Consider the following 8,157-nt stretch of genomic DNA (forward strand, 5'->3'; position numbering starts at 1 on the left):
TTCCCATAGCTTTTTATTATTACTTATACAGTTTCTTTCCCTTAGACAAGGTGAAAAAGCTCAAGTTCCCACCCATGAAAAAAATGTTAACCCAAATTTAAGTTTCGGCATATTTTAACATTAGAAATAGGGTCTGCACAACATTTACTTTTACCTGAATAGTACTATACAAGGTTACAGTGTTGACCAAAAGAAGACACAGGTTTCTCATTAAACTTTTGTTTTAATGGGTCTCAAAATTCTGTGACAGATTTTTGGTCAAGTTGTTTCCATTAAAAATTACTGATTTTAAAAACTAATAACTTAATGCCACATACACACACACACACAAAAACAAATGGTCCACAAAACATTCTCCTTTCCTTCTGAAGGTTTCACGATGCATTGTTATCATTAACCAGTCTTCTACTATTAAACTTAAATGGTCAATTGACACAAACAGTTTTGAGACCGTTTTTCCACCACTGAATAAGACTGGGGTGGCAGGTATTGGGGATAATATTCATTTAGCCTTCTGAGCTTTCTGGGCAGACTCGGTGACCTTGCCAGCTCCAGCTGCTTTTTTTGTCCACTGGTTTGATGACACTCACAGCAGCCATCTGTCTCATGTCACAAATAGCAAAATGGCCCAGAGGAGGATAGTCAGAGAAGCTCTCCACACACATAGGCTTGCCAGGAACCATATCAACAATGGCAGCATCACCAGATTTCATGAACTTGGGACCATCTTCCACCTTTTTTCCAGAACGACGATCTATCTTCTCCTTCAGCTCAGCAAACTTGCAAGCAATGTGAGCTGTGTGACAATCCAGCACTGATTTGGCCTGGATGGTTCAGGATAATCAGCTGAGCCATGAAGCCAGCTACTTCCACTGGTGGGTCATTTTTGCTGTCACCAGCCACATTGCCATGACGAACATCTTTGACAGATACATTCTTTTTTTTTTTTTATTTTTTTATTGTTATGTTAATCCCCATACATTACATCATTAGTTTTTAGATATAGTGTTCCATGATTCATTGTTTGTGCATAACACCCAGTGCTCCATGCAGAACGTGCCCTCCTCAGTACCCATGACCAGGCTAACCCATCCTCCCACCCCCCTCCCCTCTAGAACCCTCAGTTTGTTTTTCAGAGTCCATCGTCTCTCATGGTTCTTCTCCCCCACTCCAGCAACCCTCAGTTTGTTTCCTGAGATTAAGAATTCCTCATATCAGTGAGGTCATATGATACATGTCTTTCTCTGTTTGACTTATTTCGCTCAGCATAATACCCTCCAGTTCCATCCACGTCGTTGCAAATGGCAAGATCTCATTCCTTTTGATGGCTGCATAATATTCCATTGTATATATATACCACCTCTTCTTTATCCATTCATCTGTTGATGGACATCTTGGCTCTTTCCACAGTTTGGCTATTGTGGACATTGCTGCTATAAACATCGGGGTGCACGTACCCTTTCGGGTCCCTACTTTTGTATCTTTGGGGTAAATACCCAGGAGTGCAATTGCTGGATCATATGGTAGCTCTATTTTCAACTTTTTGAGGAACCTCCATACTGTTTTCCAGAGTGACTGCACCAGCTTGCATTCCCACCAACAGTGTAGGAGGGTTCCCCTTTCTCTGCATCCCCGCCAACATCTGTCATTTCCTGACTTGTTAATTTTAGCCATTCTGACTGGTGTGAGGTGGTATCTCATTGAGGTTTTGATTTGGATTTCCCTGATGCCGAGCGATATTGAACACTTTTTCATGTGTCTGTTGGCCGTTTGAATGTCTTCTTTGGAAAAATGTCTGTTCATGTCTTCTGCCCATTTCTTGATTGGATTCTTTGTTCTTTTGGTGTTGAGTTTGGTGAGTTCTTTATAGATTTTGGATACTACCCTTTATCTGATATGTCATTTGCAAATATCTTCTCCCATTCTGTCAGTTGTCTTTTGGTTTTGTTGACTGTTTCCTTTGCTGTGCAAAAGCTTTTTATCTTGATGAAGTCCCAATAGTTCATTTTTGCCCTTGCTTCCCTTGCCTTTGGCGATGTTTCTAGGAAGAAGTTGCTGCGGCTGAGGTCGAAGAGCTTGCTGCCTGTGTTCTCCTTTAGGATTTTGATGGACTCCTGTCTCACATTGAGGTCTTTCAACCATTTGGAGTCTATTTTTGTGTGTGGTGTAAGGAAATGGTCCAGTTTCATTCTTCTGCATGTGGCTGTCCAATTTTCCCAACACCATTTGTTGAAGAGACTGTCTTTTTTCCATTGGACATTCTTTCCTACTTTGTCAAAGATTAGTTGACCATAGAGTTGAGGGTCCATTTCTGGGCTCTCTATTCTGTTCCATTGATCTATGTGTCTGTTTTTGTGCCAGTACCATACTGTCTTGATGATGACAGCTTTGTAGTAGAGCTGGAAGTCCGGAATTGTGATGCCGCCAGCTTTGCTTTTCTTTTTCAACATTCCTCTGGCTATGCGGGGTCTTTTCTGGTTCCATACAAATTTTAGGATTATTTGTTCCATTTCTTTGAAGAAAGTGGATGGTATTTTGATGGGGATTGCATTGAATGTGTAGATTGCTCTAGGTAGCATTGACATCTTCACAATATTTGTTCTTCCAATCCATGAGCATGGAACGTTTTTCCATTTCTTTGTGTCTTCCTCAATTTCTTTCATGAGTATTTTATAGTTTTCTGAGTACAGATCCTTTGCCTCTTTGGTTAGATTTATTCCTAGGTATCTTATGGTTTTGGGTGCAATTGTAAATGGGATCGACTCCTTAATTTCTCTTTCTTCTGACTTGTTGATGGTGTATAGGAATGCCACTGACTTCTGTGCATTGATTTTATATCCTGCCACTTTACTGAATTCCTGTATGAGTTCTAGCAGTTTTGGGGTGGAGTCTTTGGGGTTTTCCACATAAAGTATCATATCATCTGCAAAGAGTGAGAGTTTGACTTCTTCTTTGCCGATTTGGATGCCTTTGATTTCTTTTTGTTGTCTGATTGCTGTGGCTAGGACTTCCAATACTATGTTGAATAGCAGTGGTGATAGTGGACATCCCTGCCGCGTTCCTGACCTTAGGGGGAAAGCTCTCAGTTTTTCCCCATTGAGAATGATATTCGCTGTAGGTTTTTCATAGATGGCTTTTATGATATTGAGGTATGTACCCTCTATCCCTATACTCTGAAGAGTTTTGATCAAGAAAGGATGCTGTACTTTGTCAAATGCTTTTTCTGCATCTATTGAGAGGATCATATGATTCTTGTTCTTTCTTTTGTTAATGTATTGTATCACATTGATTGATTTGCGGATGTTGAACCAACCTTGCAGCCCAGGGATTGAGAGATACATTCTTGACATTGAAGCCCACATTGTCCCCAGGAAGAGCCTCACTCAAAGCTTCATGGTGCATTTCAACAGACTTTACTTCAGTTGTAACATTGACTGGAGCAAAGGTGACCCCATGTCAGGTTTAAGAACACCAGTCTCGACTTGCCCACAGGGACAGTACCAATACCACCAATTTTGTAGACGTCCTGGAGAGGCAGACGCAAGGGCTCATCAGTTGGATGAGTTGGTTACAGAATGCAATCCAGAGCTTCAAGCAGTGTGGTTCCACTGGCATTCCCATCTTTACAGGTGACTTTCCATCCCTTGAACCAAGGCATGTCAGCACTTGGCTCCAGCATGTTGTCACCATTCCAACCAGAAATTGGCACAAATGCTACTCTGTCGGGGTTGTAGCCAATTTTCTTAATGTAGGTGCTGACTCCCTTAACGATTTCCTCATATCTCTTCTGGCTGTAGGGTGGCTCAGTGGAATCCATCTTGTTAACACCAACAATTAGTTGTTTTACACCCAGTGTGTAAGCCAGAAGGGCATGATCATGGGTCTGCCCATTCTTGGAGATACTGGCTTCAAATTCAATGACACCAGCAGCAACAATCAGGACAGCACAGTCAGCCTGAGATGTGCCTGTAATCATGTTTTTGATAAAGTCTCTGTGTCCTGGGGCATCAATGATGGTCACATAATACTGCTGGTCTCGAATTTCCACAGGGAGATATCAATGGTGATACCACGTTCATGTTCAGCTTTCAGTTTATCCAAGACCCAGGCATACTTGAAGGAGCCCTTTCCCATCTCAGCAGCCTCCTTCTCAAATTTTTCAATAGTTCTTTTGTTGATCCCACCACATTTGTAGATCAGATGACCAGTAGTGGTAGACTTGCCCGAATCTATGTGTCTTATGACAACGATGTTGATGTGTCTTTTCCTTTCCCATTTTAGTTTAGGTTGAGCGGTGGTTTTCATGACACCTGCGTTCTGGCGGCAATCCCGTTGTGAAAAAGCTGAAAACAATGTATTTTTAAGAAGAGTTTCTTTTAATGCCACACACACACACACACACACACACACAAAATTATAATATTGGTTCTGTTTTTCTAGAGAACTTTGACTAACACATTTGACAATAATGTTTATTATTTTTCTATAATGCTGGATCCGATTTCCTAATATTTTGGTGACAATTTCTATGTTTATGCTTATGAGGGATAGTGGCCTGTAATTTTGTTCTTTTAATATTTTTGTTAGGTTTTGGTATCAGGGTTATACTGGTCTCATAAAATGAGTTGAGGAGTGTTCCCTCCTGTATTGCCTGAAAAGTTTAGTCTAAGCTTAGTAGTTCTTGAAATATTTGACAGTACTCCCAAGTAAAGCCATCTGAACATGGAGATTCTTTTGTGGAAAATTTTTAATTACAAAGTCTTTTTTTAAAACAGTATAATGGCTGTTCAGGTTTTTTATTTGTTTTTGTGTCAGTTTTGGTAAATTGAATTTTTAAAGGAAATGTTTCCATTTTATCTAATTTCTTCTATAGACTGTCATAAAGTCATATTATCCCCTTATTTTCCATTTAATGTCTGTAGGGTCTGTGTTTATAAACTGTAATTCATTCCTCATATTGATAATTCATGTTTTTTCTTTTTTTCTCTTTATCAGCATTTCTTGGGTTTTATCAGTTTTATTAATCTTTTTTTTCTTGAGAACCAACTAGTATGATTCTGTCATTATCTTTATGATTTCCTTCTTTATATTTTCTTTTTGTCAAGGTTGCCTTTTTTTTTTCTTCTTGAGTTGGACATTTTGTTAATTAATCTTAAACTTTTCTCTTTTCTAATATAAGCATTTAAAGGCAAAAATTAAGTGAAATAGGTGAAGAGGATTAAAAGTACACTTAAATGATGAGAACTGAGTAATGTATAGAATCGTTGAATCACTGTATTATACAGCAGAAACTAATATAACACTGCATATTCACTACACCGGAATTAAAATAGAAAAAAAGAAGCAAACATTTTCCTGTAAGGGCTTTAGCTGCAGTCCCAAAACTTTGACACATTGTGTCTTCATTATGATTCAAGTTGAAATATTTTCTAATTTCCTTTGTCATTTCTTCTTTGACCTGTGAGTATTTAGAAGGGCATTGCTTGACTTCTAAATATTTGGCGATTTTCTAGATATTTTGGGTTTTTCTTTTTACTTAATTTTAATTAATGTGATTAGAGAATATATTCTAGATGATTTTATTTTATTTTATTTTTTTAAGATTTTATTTATTTATTTGACAGAGAGAGACACAGCGAGAGAGGGAATGCAAGCAGGGGGAGGGGGAGAGGGAGAAGCAGGCTCCCCGCTGAGCAAGGAGCCCAATGTGGGACTCAATCCCAGGACCCTGGGATCATGACCTGAGCCGAAGGCAGATGCTTAATGACTGAGCCACCCAGGCGCCCTATTCTAGATGATTTTAATTCTTTGGAAGTTTTTTGAGATTTGGTCTATGGCCCCAAATATGGTCTTGGTGAACATCTTCATTTGCTTGAAAATAATATACAGTTGACCTTTGAACAACACAGGGTTAGGGGTGCTGACAGCCCCAACCCTTCACCTTTGAAAATCTAGGTATAATTTTTGACTCCCCAAAAACTTAACTCCTAATAGCCTACTGATGACTGGAAGCCTTACCAATAACATAAATGATGATTAACACATATTTTGTATATGTATTATATACCACATTCTTACAATAAAGTAAGCTAGAGAAAAGAAAGTTTTATTAAGACAATCATAAGGACATAGTACTATACTGTATCTATTAAAAAAATTCCACATATAAGTAGACCCACACAGTGCAAACCTGTGTTGTTCAAGGGTCAATAGTATATTCTTCAGTGTTTTGGGTGTAATATTTTATAAATCTCAATTATGTCTGGTTGGTTGAAAGTATTTAGATATTTTATATTATTTTGATTTTTATCCATTTGTTTTTTTAAATTACTGAAAGCAGGATGTTAAAATCTCTAACTATGATTGTGGGTTTCTCTATTTTCCTTGAATTCTGTCAGTTTTCCTAGTCTAATTCCCTGTTACCATATTGCTATCGTATAATATAGGCTGCTGGGTGTCTTGCCTCTGAAATGAATTTTATTCCTACTACCACCCCATTGCTAAACCTACACCACATAATCTGTTTTGTTATGAAATTATTACATGTCAAGGTACCAATTTCTCTATGAGCCCAAGTAGGCTAAGTACTTTTACACTCCAAAAATTGCGGTGATTTAAGGTTTATTTTATGCTCATGTTACATCCAGTGTGTGTTGCCATGAAAAGGGTTCTTGTCCACACAATCATTCAGGAGATTGGCTTTTTCTTTGAGTATCTTCTCACTTCTTCATTACCTCAGGGTCACCAGTGGATTTCTTGAATCTGGCTAACAAAAGAGAGAAAAGAATGAGTAGTACTGTAGACAAGGTGTTTGGAGTGTGGGCCTTGAAAGGGTGTATTTCCCTTTACCTGTATTCCATTGGCACTCAGTTACCCAGCCATTCTAATTGAAGGAAAAAGCTGAGGAATGTGGACTGGTTATGTGACCAGGAAGAGAAGGAAATGCATTTTGGTGCTATGTAGCATTACCTCTACGACATACTGCAGTTCCACCAAGATCCGCTCCATATAGTGTTTAAGTTACACAATACAACATTTTGTTTCATTCTAAGTACTGAAACAAAAGTAAAGTTTAGTATAGTGGATTGCATAATATATTGAATTTCTGCTCACATAAAATACCATGTCTTCTGTTACCTTGGTTGAGAATGATTATTCTCATCTCTGTCATTTTATGGTTTTGGCTTTGGAACTTGGTTAAAATATTTACTATGGTCCTTCAAACAGTAAAGAAGCTGTGGATTCATTTTTTTCTTTCCCTCTAGGTGGTGAACTCCTTGAGGTAACAGAATTATGTGTTATTAATCTCTGTATCCCCAAATGTACCTAGCGCAGGGTTTCACCTTTGGTTCATAGGCAAGAATACATGTCTGTTGAACTGAATTGAGAGAAAATTATAACTCAAGGAGCTATCAAGAAATTTGCAGACTTTCCATTTTTATCATTTAATCTCCTTATTTTATTGTTCTAGAAACTGAGGATCAGAGAAATTTTATGCCATAACCATGCTTATATAGCTAGTGAAATATCTAAACCAGAACTAAAACCCAGCTGTTCTGATTGGTAGTTGGAATTGTTTTTTACCTAACCAATTTGACCATGATTGTTGCTTCTCAGTTGAGGTATAACAATAAAAATTACATGTTTAAAAATTAAAACTTTTGTTGAAAACACCTCTGTTAAAAAAAACTATTATAGCATTTTCATAATAGCGTTTGTTAATGTCACTTGTATGTCCCCAAAGTATGTTTCTGTACAGCTTTTTGAAGATTATTTTCATTTTGGCACATTGGCAGATAGGAAAAATATGTGCCAAAAAAGGGCAGCATGATATTATCTTGGAAACAAAGAAGCATAAATTGTATGCATCAGGCATAAACTGAAGCTTAATTATTACACTTGAGAAAAAACATATTACATGAATTATTAAAATAATTTCCTTATCTGGTTATCAGAGTTAGAACTGAATCTCATGGTTTTTTTTTCGTCAAGACAATATATAATGGACAGAAATTGCTGAAATAAGTTAGCCATTTCACTTTCACTTAATGTGATGGTTAATTTTAACTTGACTGGGCCACAAGGTGCCCAGACATTTGATCAAATATTTTTCTGAGTATGTCTGTGAAGGTGTTTCCAGATGAGATTAAAATTTGA

The 8,157-nt window shown here is 37.6% G+C and overlaps 1 pseudogene; it reads right to left on the minus strand.

Moving 5' to 3' along the window:
* Positions 1–413: 413 nt before the first annotated feature.
* LOC116625248 lies at positions 414–7,008 on the minus strand (annotated as a pseudogene).
* Between the last annotated feature and the right edge of the window lie 1,149 nt (positions 7,009–8,157).

This window comes from Phoca vitulina, unplaced genomic scaffold (assembly GCF_004348235.1).
Source record: "Phoca vitulina isolate PV1807 unplaced genomic scaffold, GSC_HSeal_1.0 scaffold75, whole genome shotgun sequence".
Lineage (NCBI taxonomy): Eukaryota > Metazoa > Chordata > Mammalia > Carnivora > Phocidae > Phoca > Phoca vitulina.